We start from the raw sequence: 17780 nt of genomic DNA, 5'->3' as shown, positions 1-17780 counted from the left end.
ACAACCATTTCTGGCCACATGACTCCTTTTGAGTTACAATGAGAAAGAAAACATAGGAGGGGTATGGGCAACTAATCCAGAGTTCAACTAGTATCTGCCTCAAATTTAGGGTTAAATGTTAGCTTGTATTAAACTATATAATTATCAACATCATTTTTCCTACATTAAACATCACTGATATAGAACATCTGCCAGCTCATATAATATTTTTGTTTTTTTTTCCTTCTATCCAAGTGAGAGTGATAGCTTTATTCATTTTATTTTTTTTTATTTTATTTTTTTGTAAATCTATTTTTTATTGGTGTTCAATTTGCCAATATATAGAATAACACCCAGTGCTCATACATCAAGTGCCCCCCTCAGTGCCCGTCACCCAGTCACCCCCACCCGCCCCCCCGCCTCCCCTTCCCTGACCTCTAGTTCATTTCCCAGAGTTAGGAGTCTCTCATGTTCTGTTTCCCTTTCTGATATTTCCCATTCATTTTTATTCATTTTACTAATACCTTTGCCTTTATTTTGTTTGCATTAAATATTCCTTAATGTTATTTTTATAATAATACATATATTTTTGGCATTTTAAAAATCGTTCTGTGTTGAAATCTCCTGGGGAAAAGGAAGGTTGTTTTCTGCTTCTTCTATTTCTTCCACAATTCTGAATACAACACTGAAGCACTATGTTGGCCTTTAATAAGTACCTGCTGATAAAATAATTTTCTGAAAAGAAAGTGAATTGTTGTCTTTAATTTCATTCTTGTTTGTCATTGTGCAATAAAAGTTGTACATGCCAAAGAAGTAGGTCTTTGCCTATTATTGGAGGAACCTGGTTTTGATATTAGACACAATTAGGTGTTCATACCTTCCCAGTAATTAAATTCCTACGGGAAATTTTACAATATTTAGAGTCTCTGCTTTATCATCTGTGGAATGGGAATGATAGTTTCTATCTTATAGGGTGATAGTGATAATTACATGAGTGAATAGATGAGAAACCACCAGAATACTGTACAAAATATAGTAGGCATTCCATCCTCCTCCTTTTCTACTCTTAAATAGTATTTTATGGGAAAGACCAATTTTTTAAAAATATTTTATTTATTTATTCATGAGAGACACACACACAGAGAGAGAGAGGCAGAGAGGCAGAGGGAGAAGCAGGCTCCATGCAGGGAGCCGGACATGGGACTCGATCCGGGTCTCCAGGATCACACTCTGGGCGGAAGGCGGTGCTAAACCACTGAGCCATCCGGGCTGCCCGGAAAGACCAGTTTTAACCTTATCTCCCACATTTATAAAGCGTATAATTCTGGACAAACAACTTGACTTCTTCAAATTCAGTTTTCTGTAAATGAGACCAAGAAAGAGGACCAAGCAAAATAGTTAATGAGAATGGTTTTTGTAAACTGTAAATCCTTATACAAATGGAGGATATTTACTATCATCCATATTTTATTGACTATGATGAGGCACTAAGAAAGATTGTGTTTTTAATTTTCTTTCTTCTTTGAGTGGAAGAAACTTGCTCAATTATTCAAGGTTTTCCAATCTAACTTAATTTTAGAGAATCTGGCCTTGAAGTGTTTTTCTTTATCACTTGGTCACAGAGTCTAATTATGGTGAAATCCCAGTTGTTATCATACACAGTCTTTAGTAGAAATGTTAAATATAGTATCTGCTGTTGTTTGCAGCAAATACCAGTCTTTTTTTGTTACTAAATATACTTTCAATCTATTGACATAATTCCAGAACTACTTTTTCTCTCCCTTTCACCATATCTTCTGAAAATGATTTTTGTAGTTGATCATAGTAATAAACACATAAGAGCTAACAGACAACAACACATTATAAAGCACATGCATTTGTAAGCTTTAATTTCAGAAGTGGAATGGTCAACACTCATAACAGTCATTAGTAAGAAACATGAAAGGAAGGTAGATACATAATGCCCATTTTCTTGAGACATTACAGGAAAGGCTTGTGCATGAGGCAAATGCAAGGTTAGTATTAGGCTTAGCTCTCTTTCTGAACTCAATTGGCAGTGTGAATATTTGGCTTCCATTCATTGAATTTCCAGAACCTCCTTAGCAAGATTTATCTTTTCACATGGGAGCATTAATCAAGGCAAATTCCATCACAACTGTTGCCACACATTTCTTGCCATGTGCTGTGTAGTTAGTTTACCCAGAGCCTACTTCAAAGGACTATAATTTCAGTATTTCATCACTTCACTATTTCATCTGTCATTCTGGCAATATTTGATGCCTCTTTTATCCTTCAGGTTTTTTTTTTCTCCATATAAACTATTAATATATATGAAAATGTATGTGTCTCTCTTAGACTCTCATTACCATCTTGCCTGCACTGCTAGTTTTGCATGTAGCCTGCAGTAAATTCAGTGTGGATGGTCTTAGCAAGTTATGGAAAAGCCAAATGTGATTGGACAGATTCATAAAATGTAGTCAGGTTGTATACTACTGAATATATCTTTCTTTCTCCTTCCTCTACACCCACACACAAGGCAGAGTGTTTGCATATATACATACTCTATGGAGAAGTCTTGGCCACTCATAAATAAGTTGATAAAGTCCAGAAGTCACATAGTACTTACCAGACATTGAGTTGCAGCTCATGAATCAGCTAGAGCTAACTATAAATAAATGGCCATGGGCTCATTACTGTGCTGGTTATGGGCCTTTTCCAGTGATTGGTTTTTAATCTAAAAATAGGGACTAGTGGGCTGTTTCAAATATTTCATGTCAAGGGAGCAAATGTCCATAATCAGCTGCCTCCTTTTTTTCTTCTTGAATCAGGACTTATTGTTAATACATAATGGCTAGGAAAAATGGTTGGCTCTAGGATTTCTAAGTTATAATGTCACCTCAGATGCCAGAGCACAGAGCCTTATGTGACCCTGCATTAATGATTTATCATCTCTCTGTTCCTCTTTACTAATTTTCTGAAATGAATTTGTAATCATGTCATAATGTCATAAAATTAATCTCAGCTAGTTAGCCGATTGGTTTACTTTACTTTTCCCTTAATATTTTCCTTGATTTGTACCTTCTGCTTTCTTGCACAGTGTATTTGTCAGAATCCTTTTGGTTGCAAGTGACAGAAATGCAATTTGAAATGGTTTAAACAGGAGGAGAACTGATTGACTTCCTTCATTTTATGGTTTTACTACCAAGAGGCAGTGTTGGAGAGCAGCCGCATGACCTCCCTTCCTTCCAAAGGAGGATCTTACTTACTCCTTTTAAAATTTACCATTTCTTAGCCTGCCAGGTCTTCTTGTGTGTTCCCAAGAGCTTTTATCCTAGAATAGCCCTTTGTATGAGAACTTTCAGATAGAGGAAACAGTTGTGAGAGATAAAGATTTTCCTTGCTTCTTTCTATGGGAGGAAACAAACTATCATTTCATGTTCTAACAAAGGCCCGTTGGGTTCAAATCAGTTAAGCTTATTAGGCACAGTCTGTAAGGAACTAAAATGAGGATTTCTCTTCCTTTCTCTTCTCTACCCTTTTTAACCTAAATTCTAAAGGACATTCCAGTTCCACAAGACTATGTGGTTATATATAGTTTTTATATCTATTGGGATTTTGTTTACTACTTAGTTTCCAGAACAGTTCTAAAAACATAATTTGATGAAAACAGTAATTTTGCTGACTGATATACTTTTACACTCCCTGTTACCTCTCTTCCCATACCATTTTCAGGTTCTGTCATATTATCTGGTTTATGAAGACAGATTAATAGATGAAGGACATACATATCACATGCTTTTTTTCCCCCTCAGGCTTAGTATCCTTTGTCAACAAAGAAAAAGACCTCTACCTCCATGTCACAGCTCTTGGTGTTCATCCCTAACAGATGCCTTCTCACTGTTTTTTGGTCAGTAGTCACCATTTGTATCCCTAGCTAACCATCCCTTCTGGTATGGATAGCCCATTATAGAGTTGTTTTATAACTACTCTTCAACCTATACCTGCTTCACATTTGGACTTTATTTCTGAGACCAGATGGTCTCAGATAGGATTTTGCTTCATCTTGAGTTTCCTTGTATAGCTGGGGCCTTTATCCCCCAAGTAGGGATTCATATATGTCTGATGGGGCAGCCTGCCAGGAGACTATTTGGATGGACCAATGGACGAGTTTGGATGAGATTTTCCTTTTCTCTCTCTCTCTCTCTCTTTCTCTGTCATTGTTGCTGGAGATACTGAAGAAGTATATATTTGAGATGTAAGCCTAAGAGATGAAATACTAAGAATTATATCACAAGATCTGTTTTTTTAGAGTGACCCCTTGGCCTGGTCCCATGGATGTTTGTCTAAGCATTTTGGAGAAAAGGAGAGAGGGAGAGAGACAAACAGGCAGCCTATAAGTGAAAGCTGAGGAGCCTTTTTCTTGAGGTTCTATGTAAGAAAAATGGGTGCATATTTCAGTTTAGTCCTCTTGTGGCAACCAATGTTGGAAGGTAGGGAAGAAGTACAGCCCCTCTACTTGTGTAGAAAGCACATGGCTGTTTCAGAGCACTGAAGTGTCTGGGGGAAATTAGTATCATTTTATTCTCAAAAATTTCCAGGTAGCTTACCAAGCAATAGAAGGCAGCATCTTTAAAGACATCAAATCTTCATGATGAGCTGCTACTACATTGAATTTAGTAAACTGCCCTCATATTATTTTTTCCAGCAGCAGACATCAATGAAGGGAGGTAGGAGGAGAAGAATATGGTGGAGCCTCGTTGGTTATATGGAGAACTATTTGTGAACTCTTATAACAAATGCTTGAGGGAATCCTAAGAATTATTGGGTGAGACCTGAGATCCTTTGTGAACAATCTGAGCCATTAGTTAGTGAAATAGGAGATATTACTTTTAGTTGGTCTCTATGAGGCCTGGGCAAACAGTTTACTCTTGCAAAGATCTTGACTTCATAGTCCTCTTCATGAGATAGTATAAGAATTGATGCCATTATCTTGAGGGGAAAGACTTTAAATAAAGGCAGAACTACTGTTGTCACATCTTTATTTCTCAAATTTTGTGATCCACTGAAGAATACATACATGTACATGTGTATCCACACATATACAAACAGAGAGAAAGAGAAAGAAAGAAAGAGAGAGAGAGAGAGAAGCACAGAGGTAGTTGATTTTAAAGAATGATTGACAAGAGAATGATGCCAAATTTGGACTACTTTGATGTACTTTCATCTTTTCATTTACTATTTCTTAGAAACACATGACTTACATAATCACAGGTATTTGGAAATATAGCTTGCAGTATTAGACTTGAGCTATAGTCAATTTTTTATTTTCTATACAGGAGATAAGCTATGTATGTTCAAAAAAATATTCTCTTAATTCTTGGGAATGTCTGTTGAGGTAAACCACATATCTAAGATCTTCATATAACTGGGGTTGGGGAAGAAGAGATTATTTTTGCTATTTCCCCACTGACTTGCATTAGGGCCATTATCTTTATCATCTACCTAAATTCTTTCCTTTTCTTTTTTTTGAAACATTAATAAAGAACTGATGGCTTCAGTACACTTTGTAGCTTCATTAACTTTATCCAATTTAGAGTACTATTTAATTCCTCTCACTAAAAGTGCTTGACTTGTTTCACAAATAAATCTGTACTAACCCATCTCATAGCAGCTCCCTTCCAACACATTCTTGTTTTTTTTAATACTTTTATTAAAAAAGATTTTATTTATTTATTCATGAGACACACAGAGAAAGAGAGAGAGAGAGAGAGAGAGAGAGGCAGAGACACAGGCAGAGGGAGAGGCAGGCTCCATGCAGGGAGCCTGACGTGGAACTCGATCCACGGTCCCCAGGATCACACCCTGGGCTGAAGGCAGCACTAAACCACTGAACCACCTCATTCTTGGGTTCTGATTGGGTTAGCCTATCAACTAAGTCCCATTAGCAGCCTGACCACTGTTGTACACTCTTAGCAATGCCATCTTCATTATTTATTTACTATGGAAGATCCAAGAGAACAAGATATTTTTTCTGTGGTTGCCTGCAGTTTCTGTTTGAACATATTGAACTAGTTTCTACTTCATTGGCTGTGACTTGCATTTATGTGAATTTTTTTGGCCAAATATTTCAAAGATTTATATAAACACAGCCAAGACAAAGCCTTCCTTTCTTGAAGGACATCCTCTAGGAATAGTAATATTTATGCCTTAGCTTATTTCCCTCTCTTCCTTGGTAGTATGCTGACAACCATGAGAAATGTGTTTTCTTTAGAAGGATCAGATGTCATTCTTCTTAAGTCATCAGAGCCACCTTCTGTAGAACTTTGGGTAGTTTGCTTACTTTCAATTTCCCATTGATATATCATTTAACTCTAACTAGGTCAAGCAGAGCTGACTGAGTCTAGACAAGATTTCATTTTTTCCCTCCCTTGGAATACCTACTTAAAAAGTTTTCATTAACTGTTATTTCCAAGCCTTCCCCTGTCTCTTTAAACCTAAGATCATGTATGTCCTTTAAGAGATATAAAAATAAATGAGAGGAATGAAAAAAAATACATTTAGTGAAGTTTGGAAGTCATTCAAACTCAGAGATCCTGACACCAGAAACCAAAACCAGTCTTCCTATATTCAGATATTTTTCCTCATGATAAAATGTGGTTTCCTGGTTATAAGGCTAATCCAAGTGCAAGAAGTGGTTATCAGAGGGCTTTTGCCATATTGTGTTTTATGTGATGTAAGTTCAAATAATTAAAAAAATACAGACATAGAAAAATCTTAGTAATATTGGAATTAATAATATTGGAAAATCTTAGGAATATTGAAATATTCCTTGGTGAAAAGTTTTTGAACAAACTATTCTTAGTGAAACACGCATCATGCTAGCAGACCTTAATAGACATTAACACTATTAACACAAACATTTATCAATTTTATTTTAAATACAATGAACACTATAATTTTTCTCAGATTCATTGCTTAATGTGTTGAGTAATCAAGCTTCTGTAAGAGCAACTTAGTGCTGTGACAAATGCAGGTTTTGAAAGGTGTAAGTAGACTCTGTGCCTACCCCTGTGACAGACTGAAAGTAAATAAAACAGTTAAAGTTCAAAATCAGGCACATGTATTAACATTATATGTAGAAATCCCATGTTAAATGTAAAGAATATTATATTAATAGCTTCAAAATGCCTCCTCTGATAATCAACATTCATAGATTAACAAATTTGGTTTTCCTGTGGTACTTTTAAATTCCTCAGCTGGACTGAACCTGGATAAACCACATCCAACTGACCTGTGGAAAATAATCTGCCTAAGCATTTTATAGGAGATAGATGACATTGTAGAGGTAGGCAAGGGCTCCTGACATGTTGGGAGAGATCAATGTGTCAGGATAATCAGGCTACATAAGGTATACTGGACAGCTACGGGCCTGCAGAGATGGTTAGTATGCCTTTGTACAGTTTCATATTTCTTTTTAGGCTTTACTGGTCTCGAGCGGGGCTAAGACCATAACACCCATGGAAGTGTGGATGGGTGAGGTCTTGCAGGCTTGCATTAGGGAGAAAACATAACTCCTACCCTTAACCTTTTCCAAACTTACCCCATTCACATTTTTTTTTATTGGTGTTCAATTTACCAACATACAGAATAACCCCCAGTGCCCATCACCCATTCACTCCCACCCCTCACCCTCCTCCCCTTCTACCACCCCTAGTTCGTTTCCCAGAGTTAGGAGTCTTTACGTTCTGTCTCCCTTTCTAATATTTCCCACACATTTCTTCTCCCTTCCCTTATATTCCCTTCCACTATTATTTATATTACCCACATGAATGAGAACATATAATGTTTGTCCTTCTCCGACTGACATATTGACCCCATTCACATTTTTGTGTATGTGCATCTATATTTTTAAAAACTCCACTAAACAGGTTTATCAATTAAATAAAAATTATCTGTATTTCACTTCTAGAAGAGAGAAGTAAGTTACAAGAAAATGATATTGCAGATAGTTTAAAAAGTAATTGATGAGATTATGACCTCAGGTCAGTATAGATTTTTTTTTTTTTTTTATTTAAATGTAGGCGATCCCTGGGTGGCTCAGCGGTTTGGAGCCTGCCTTTGGGCCAGGGCGCGATCCTGGAGTTCCGGGATGAGTCCCGCATCGGGCTCCCGGCATGGAGCCTGCTTCTCCCTCTGCCTGTGTCTCTGCCTCTCTCTCTCTCTCTCATGAATAAATAAATAAATAAATAAATAAATAAATAAATCTTAAAAAATAAATTTAAATGTATTTTTTAAATATACATTGTTTTCATTTTTTAATTTTTAGCAGGGAAGTGGGGAGAGACAGAGGAAGAGGTAATGAGAGAATCTTAAATAGGCTCCATGCCTAATGCAGAGCCCAATGCTGGGTTTGATCTCACAACCCTGAGATCATGACTTGAGCTGAAATCAAGAGTCAGAAACTTAACTGACTGAGTCACCCAGATGCCCCAGTATATATTCTTTTAAAAAAATACATTTAAGATATAATTCATATGGTATAAAATTCACCTATTTAAACTATACAATTTATTGTTATATACTCATAGAGTTGTACAGCATAACGTTAGAAAATGTTTTTTCATCCCTTAAAGAAATCTTGTACTCATCAGCAGTCACTTGCCATTCCTACACACTTCTTCCCACCACCCATAAGTAACCATTAATCTACTTTCTGTTTCCATAGATTTGATTATTTTGGACATTTAATATAAATGGAATTATATAATATGGGTCCTTTTCTGATACCTGGCTTCTTTTTACTTAGTGTTTTCCAGGTTCATCTATGTTGTAGCATATATCAGTTCATTTCTTTTCACTGTTGTATAATATTCCAATGTATGGATATACCATCTCTTATTTATCCATCATCAGTTGATGGACGTTTGTGTTGTTTCCTATTGGCTCTTGTGAATATTGCTTCTGTGAAAATTTATGTACAGTTTATATTTGAACATTTGGTTTGAATTCTAACATTCCGTTTTTTGTAAATAAAATCTTATTGAAACATGGCCCCACTCTTAGATGTGGAATTCTCTACTTGTTCCAAATAAAGTCCATTCCTCCATGCAGAGATGTAGAGCTCTTTGCCTTTAAATCCTGCCTTACCACTTGGCCAGAACCTCAGAGTTACTGCCCTGGAGCTATGGGCAGGGACATGCTTTTTCAGAATGACCCCTGCCCTTGACCCTATCTAAAAATGAAGAGGGATAGTAACCCTTGGTATTATTGCATGGAATCTCTGTTACACGAATAAGCTGGAGTAGGGAAATTGGGGCCCCTGTATTCTTGTTTTGCTACTTTTGGGATAGAACTTCCATCCTAAATGTGGAGCCAGTTTGTAGAAGAATGACTTGACTCTCTCAGCTTGCCACCCAGAAAAGAACTTCTATAACACAGGGCTGCAGGGCATGAGCACTCTGCTCTTGATGAAATTATAGCCCCATATTGGGAACTGGGAAAGGAGTTGGTCTTCTTGGCCATACATGCCTGGAGTAGACTTTCTGTATTCTGTGGAGGGGAATGGTACATAATGTTTGCATAACAGAATGTATTGAGGCTCAAACTCCTTAGGTTTTTCTGTTCTTACCAAGATTTAGTACATTTACTTAAAGGATTATTCCTCTGTTTGATTTATGCCCTTAGGACAATTTCCAGAGACTTTATCTAATTGCTTTTTACAATTTTCACTAGTTAAATTGTTGTTTGCTCAAGAGTATGTCACCTGAGCTCCTTACTTCATCATTCTGGAACTCTTGCCTCCCTCATTCATATTTAATTTCAAATATTCAAATATTGAATAATTCAGACAAAATGATAATACTTTTATATTTCACTCATCATTACTTTTTGGATTTCCAGTGGTCTATTTTTTTTTAATGTGTTTTGACACATGGACCCCAAAGGATTAAAATTTGCTTGTCCTGTTGTGGGATAAAAAGCTCACTTTAGGCACATATATTTGCCAAAGCAGCATTCTTAGTATTCCTTTACCTGTATTCAATCTTTTTTGAGAGAAAACATGGCATTTCTATAATTATTACTCCCACATGCATCACTTGATAATGAATAATAACATTGTTTTTTTTTAAAATTGCAAATGATAATACTGTGCTCTTTTATGGAAGGTAACATGATTTTTTTCTAAAAAGACTGAGAAATGAAAATAAAATAATATCCCTTTAGTGGGAATTTCTTGTCATTGCTTCAATCTAAGGTAAAGGCCAGGGAAACCAAGAAAAATTATGATTGGTAACATTCTTTGAAACCTTTGAATGCTTCATGGGGTAATAAGTTGTAGGCAGGGTCTGATGATTAGTCCATGATACAATCTTTGGGGAAAAAACACAGACTTCTAAGGAATGATTTTCAAAGTGGTAGCTTATTGACTTCATTTTGAATGTAGAACTTCTATAAGACCCTACAGCATGATCTCTTAAAATCATTACTATTCTTATATAGCAGCCCTGAGAAGTGGGTTTAAGAAATGTGCAAATTACCACACACAGGCTATTATAAGTATGTGTGGTATTTTTTCTAGGTACTCTAGTAATTCTAAATTTGTGGATTTTTTTCCCACAAAGTGATACAAATAGTGATTTTGCAGCCACAATTCCCCAATAACCCCTATTTTTATGGATCAGAGGATTTCTGCTTAGGCAGTCAGTTATTGTTCCAAATAGGCTGGGCAAGTAATGTTTTCTCTGCTTTTGCATTTGAGATTTTTGCCTATTTATTTCACTATGCTAGAATTAAATGGATTTCTGCCCATAAGATTATTTTAAAGTAATTGTTATATGTCCTAGTACTTTTTACCCTTCCTAGGAATGATTTCAAAAATATTTTGGAAAAAGGGCAGCCTTTTTCATCTCCACATGTACACTTTGCTGCAGAGATAAAGCTGTCCATGAATCACTTCTGGAGAGGATTTGCAGAGGCCAATGTCTGTGGTGCTGGTGACTAAAGCAAGAAGAATTCCAGAAGTTCCCTATATTTCTAGTTTAAAAGAGGCTTAGGATCTCCGGCGGTTAAGGACAATTTTTGTTTTGATTGTGTTACTGCATCTTCTTCATTGTTCTTCTGGGAATTCCTGTTTATTAAGTAATTACTCTGTGCAAAGGACTGCATCCCTCTTTTCTCTTTCTCTTTCTCTTTCTCTTTCTCTTTCTCTTTCTCTTTCTCTTTCTCTCTCTCTTTCTCTGTACATCCAAATATACTATTTGATTTAATTCTGAAAGGTAGTAAGTGAGGGAGGTATTGCTTTTCGATTAGTAGGACTAGCCTTACCATAGCCACATAGAGCAGAAGTAGCAGAGCAGGAACTAAACTCAGATGTGTTGCTCCAAGGTGATGCTCTTTTTTGCTATGCTGTGCTATACGGTGTGGCAGGGGTATCCATGGGACCTAGGAGGGACAATAGGAGACGTCTTCAGTGGGCAGGGAGAGATTACACAGGTTCCAGGAAATGAGGGGAGATAAAGTAAGCATGCAATAGAGGAGAGAGTCTTCCCCTCTTTCAGTTTTTGGGCATGAAATGCACCTCACTAAAGATCTAGAATTTTAACTTTCTGAATCCCCAGGAAGCAAAGATTTAAGTCATTTATTAAGAAGTTTCTTTTGCTTTCATGAAGGTTTTCAACCTTTTAAGTTATGACTATTGTAAAACTTTACCACACTTTGATTTTGAAAAACATTATGTTTTTAAACTTAAATCTGGGAAGTATCGATGGTTTGGGGAATCTTCTTTGTACCTTGCTTTAATAAAAGAGAAAAAATTATCAAAACTCTGTATAAATAGTTAGGAAAACTAGTAGAAGAATTTTCATTGTTTCATCTTTTCTCATCCCAGTCTGCTGCAGAGGCAACCTGTGCTTTCTGCTTCATATCCCTAATATGCGTTGCACACAAATTCTTGATTTTTCATCTCTAAACTTTATTTTTATTCTTCTTGCTTTGATCGATAATAGATGATATATGGGGATATATGAGATAACATATGAAGATATATGAAGACTCCATCTCCCAATTTATTTCTCATTTTCTTAATTTTTGAAAATTATGTCACCATTCAGTTTCTCATTTTGTTACCTTTGTAAAGACACATTTTCATATAACCTCTATTTTTGTTCTATTTCTTTGTTTTTAGTTTTAGGCAGCATCTCTTGACTCCTCACTTTATATGTTGAATATATTAACCCCCTACCTTTCCTCCACCTGTTCTTTCCTTTTCCTACCTCCAGCTTCTATTAGCTGTATTTTCACAAGACTGTTAACATTTTCATTCCATTCTATAGCTCTTGTTAAGTTGTCTACATTTGGTGGGTAATTCTAGATGTTAGAAATAATAAATATCATTAAAATTTTGTTTTATTATTTTTAATGATTTATTTATTTATTTATTCATGAGAGACACAGAGAGAGGGAGAGGCAGAAACATAGGCAGCGAGAGAAGCAGGCTCCTCGCAGGATGTGGAACTCGATCCCGGATTCAGGGATCACGACCTGAGCCCAAGGCAGGCGCCTAACTATTAAGCCACCCAGGCGTCCCATAAATTTTGTTTTAAATTACAATAGCTAATTAACTGCTTACAGCATGCCAGGCACGGTTCTAATTGCTTTATATAACATAGCTCAATTTTTTTACACATATATTTACGTAAATTAGTTCCCCCAAAATATTTTACAGATGTGGAAACTGAAGTGTTGGCAAGTTAACTGACTTGCTCAAAGTCATGTAGCTAAAAAGTGGTAGTCACAATGGGCATTAGTGTAGTCTTTTCTGGACTCAGGTGTACATTTCTGTTTGAATTAGTTTTTGCTGTCACACCCAAATGTCAGTGACTTAAAACAGCACCATTTCTTTACCTTATAATTCTATGGGCCAAAAATTTGAACTGGACTTAACTGGGCAGTTCTTTAGGGTTTGGCAGGTTTGCTCCAACATCTGTGGGCAGTGAGACAGCCCTGACTCTGCAGTTAGATAGGTATTGGTTGGGGCAAAGGAGGAGACTAGCCATGTATATCTCATCACCTACTGCTAGCCTGGTCTGCTGGCAGGATTCTGAATGAGAGAGAGAAAGCGAGAGAGTGAGCGAGAGAGAGAGAGAGAGGCAGAGAACAGAAGCAGGCCAGGCCTCATAAGGCCTATGCTTGGAAATGTCACACCAGCACTTCTGCTGCATTCTACTGGTGAAAGGAGTCACAAAATCAGCCCAGATGTGAGGGGAAAGGAAATAGACTTGACTTGTTGGGAGTTGCTGGGAAGTTTTGTTAGAGTAGAGTACTTAGTAGTGAAAGGTAAAGAATTGGGACCATTTTGGCATTCTACCATAGTTCCCTTGACCATTACATGTATTGCTCTCAATTATGTAAATATTATTTACTGGAGAGCCAGTATGTACTATGATTACATTTAATTCTCTATGGTTTCAATGTCATTACTTAACATGAGAAATAAAACTGAAGAGACCTCTTTCTTGGACTCCATCAATTGCTCACTTATTATATTTTATTTTAATTTGTTTTATATTAGGCCATTTGTTTCCTATACATCTTCCCCCTCCCCCCATGGGGTTCATGATTGCCATCTCCCCCTTAAGAAACACATGCTTGGTTTATTATACCTGTAATAATTTATTACTTTTTGTTTATTTTTTCCAATGTTTATAATCCATTCCCTTTTTTTTTTTTTTTGTCTTAAATATATTCCTGGATCCAAATGATTCTGGTTACAATTTGCACAGATTGCTTTGTAGGCTGTCATCCTGGGATTTCTTTTCATGTATTTTTTGGTGTGTTGTTTGTTTTATACCTTCTTTCTTGGTTTTCACTCATGTTTTGCTGGAAGATAACTTCAAGCAACTTCTGCAGAATAGAAGTAAACTTTCTGAGGCCTTACATGTCAGAAAATGGATTTATTTTCCTTTTACATTTACTTGAAAAATTGTCAGGGTATAGTTTTTTAGGATAAAGACGTTTTCCTTCATCATTTTGAAAATCTTGCACAACTATCTTCTAGGTTCTACTTCTAAAGAGAAATCTGACAGTAGTGAGAGTCTCTTGTTCTTTCATAGATAGGTTCTCTGTTTGGTTTGTCTTCTCTTTCTTAGGAGTTAGAAGTCTCTCTCCTGGTATCCCTGGGTGGCACAGTGGTTTAGTGCCTACATTTGGCCCAGGGTGCAATCCTGGAGACCAGGGATAGAGTCCCACGTCAGGCTCTCTGCATGGAGCCTGCTTCTCCCTCTGCCTGTGTCTCTGCCTCTCTCTCTCTCTCTCTCTCTGTGTATCTATCATGAATAAATAAATAAAATATTAAAAAAAAGAAGTCTCTCTCTTTTTTGTTTTGAAATTTTCCAAAGATGTGTGGAAATATGGATCCTCTGTTATTGTCTATAGATCCTTTTAAAATTTTATATATTAAGTTCTGGGCAATTTTCATCTATTACTATTTTGATAATCTTTCTTTTGTTTTCTCTATTCTCTAGAATTTCTATTAGTCAAATGTTTGAATTCTTAGATTGATTTTCTATATATGTTTATCTGTCTTTTGTTCCACATTCTGGAAGATTTCCTCAGGTTTATATTTTAAACTTCTGGTTAAATTTTTATTTTTTTCAATCATGCTTTTAATTTTTAAGAGTGTTTTATCATTTTTTGATTTTTCCTTTTTTCATTGCATTCTTTTCTTCTTTCTAGATCACATCTACTTGAACATTTCTGAGTATTATTTATGAGAGATTAAAATTTTTTTAATCAGTTTTCTCCAGGTTCAGTTTTTCTTTTTCTTTCTTTATTTTTTAAGATTTTATTTATTTATTCATTAGACACACACACACACACACACACACACACAGGAAGAGACACAGGCAGAGGGAGAAGCAGGCTCCATGCAGGAAGCCTGACGTGGGACTTGATCCCGGGACCCCAGGATCACACCCTGAGCCGAAGACGGATGCTTAACTGCTGAGCCACCCAGGCATCCTGAGGTTCAGTTTTTCTATTTGTTTATTTTGGTCTTTGTTTTTCATGTAGTTAGTTTTTCAAATGACCTCAGATTTCTAGGTATCTGTTCATATAGTAGAATGAGAAAGTAGGTAGACCTTTTGTGAGCTCTGTGTCTAAGGTATTACTTGTCAATTAGTAGGCTTAACTGAGTTGGTAGGAAACTTATGCCTGTATGAAGGTGTAAGAGGAGAGGGTGAGGGGTTGATCATTCATATGGAGAGAACTTTCATTAACCCCATCTTTTCAGGCCACTTCCAAATCACATCTACTCATTGGCTGATCTGTATTTCCAGTAACTCCAGGACTCTACTCCCTCCATGACTGAAATTTTCTCCACAAATATTCTAGTCTTTCTCTTTTCACATCCACAAATCTCTTTTATCCACAAATAAAAGCTTTCTCTTTTCTATTTCACTTATTGACATTCTTCTATTTATTTTCTATCTTGGATATTTGTTGAAATTCACTCCCCTTACATGTTATCCTCTAATTTGATTTATATCTCTTTTATTTCTTCAACATGGTTTTAACAGGTTGTGGAGAAGATGGAGTGGGAAACGTGATCTCAGTTGGGCACTTTTACCCAGAAGTTTTCTCCATTTCTTACTTTTCAAAAAGAAAAATCCTAACTGCATATACTCTGCTCAGGAAGAATATCTAATCTTTTTTGATTGATGAAGGGAAATTCTTTCATATGGTAACATTTATATTTGCTGTAGGTCCGTTCAGCTAAAAGTTCTTAAAAACAAAGCTGTTTATGGTTTAGCACCTACTGGGATAGGAATGAAAAACTCATATTGATGTACTAATATACTATCCAGATGTCACTATATTATGGAATATGATAGGACTCTTATATTCCCCTCTCCCAGCTGTCTTGAGGTTATCTGATATATGGGACACGAACTCTTACCATACATGTATATAAATATGCTTAATTAACATAGACAGATTTCTTGTCAGTGGTTGGTATATTAATCTGGCAAATCCTTTTCCTATCCTGCCAAATTTTTGATCCCTTGAATGTCTGCCAATCTAGTTCTTAAGGGCTCTAAATATGGGGAACCCTTGTTGCTCTTATTGTAATTCTTTTGGATTGTTCTATTTCTTGCTCTCCTTGTTTAAAACCTTAGGAAGTCACTCCCTTGCTCACTGGGTAGATTTGCCTGATTTACTCTCAAGCTCAGCTCTTATTTTATGAAGTCCTCTTTTATTTTTTCAGGGCATATGGTTTGCAGGTCCTCACCTTCTTTTCTCTCCTGTAAATACATTTAGCTCTGTGTCTTCATTATTATCCAAAGTGTCCCTTAGCCTTTGGGCTCTTCAGTGAAGAGCTGAAATTCTTGAGAATTTTCACATATAATTTCCCTGTGAAGAGGTCAAGAGTTTGATTTGCTGTTTATAGTAGTCTTTTATTATTTATTTATTTTATTTTTTATGATTTTATTTATTCATTCATGAGAGAGAGAGAGAAAGAGAGAGAGAGAGAGGCAGAGACACAGGCAGAGGGAGAAGCAGGCTCCATGCAGGGAGCCTGGCATGGGACTTGATCCTGGGTTTCCAGGATCACACCCCGGGCTGCAGGCAGCACTAAACCGCTGAGCCACCAGGGCTCCCCTGTAGTAGTCATTTAGAAACATAGATTAGATAAACAAGAAAATACTTTAGGAATGATTTGGGCTATTATGGTGATCAAAGAGCATATATGGATTTTATTTCAATGTTAATAAAATAATCACACAAACAGCATAAAATTGCACAAGAACTATGATGGGGAGACAGAGTGCTATGTAAAGTGTCATCATCTTGGAGGGGGAGAAAGGTCTATTAGGAAGTCAAAATTGACCATGGGAGAAATTATTATGTTTGTATTTAAAAAGACTATATTGCCTGGGGGGCCAGAAAGGATTTGAGTGGAACAGTGAGAAGAATAGTCCAGGTGAGATATGATGGTAGTTTGGACTGAGATGGCAACATTGGAAATGGAGAGAAGAGGAAGAATGTAAGAGTTATTTAGAAGGTAAAATGGGCAGACCTGATGGTTGTTTAAATGGTGCTAAAGTGGGAGAGAAAGAAAAATTTCAAGGATAATTTGAAGGCTTGAGTAGATAGATGGATGATGTGCCATTCACTGGGGTAGATAATACTGGATGAGGGCCAAGTTTGGCAGAGAGGGAGATTATGTGTTGGGTCCTGGATATGACAAATTTAAAGGACTGTTTCAAAATCTGAGTGGAAATATCATGTAGACATTTAGTTATAAATAGCTACAGTAGTGGTTCTGGAATATTTCTATTGCTCTACAACCTTGTTAACCTTTGGTGTTGCAGGGTTCTGGGCCAATGCCTTTTTAATAGTTGTATAGTGGTATCTCATTGTTTTAATGTGCATTTCTCTAATGACGTGATCTTTTCATATGTTTATTTTTCATCTGCCTATATTCTTTGGTGAGGTAACTGTTAAGGTCTTTGGTCTGTTTTTTTTTTTTTTTTTTTTTTTACTTTTATTTATTTATTCATGAGAGACAGAGAGAAAGAGAGAGAGAAGGGCAGAGACACAGGCAGAGGGAGAAGCAGGCTCCGTGCAGGGAGCTCAATGTGGGACTTGATCCTCGACTCTGGGATTACTCCCAGAGCCAAAGGCAGAGGTTCAACCACTGAGCCACCGAGGCTTCCCTTTGGTCTGTTTTTCTTTTTTTTTTCTTTCAGATACTCTATTTATTGCATCAATTTCGGTAGATTATATTTTTCTCTTCTTTT

Source organism: Canis lupus, chromosome 1 (assembly GCF_003254725.2).
Source record: "Canis lupus dingo isolate Sandy chromosome 1, ASM325472v2, whole genome shotgun sequence".
NCBI classification, from domain to species: domain Eukaryota; kingdom Metazoa; phylum Chordata; class Mammalia; order Carnivora; family Canidae; genus Canis; species Canis lupus.
Note: the sequence above shows the minus strand (reverse complement) of the source record.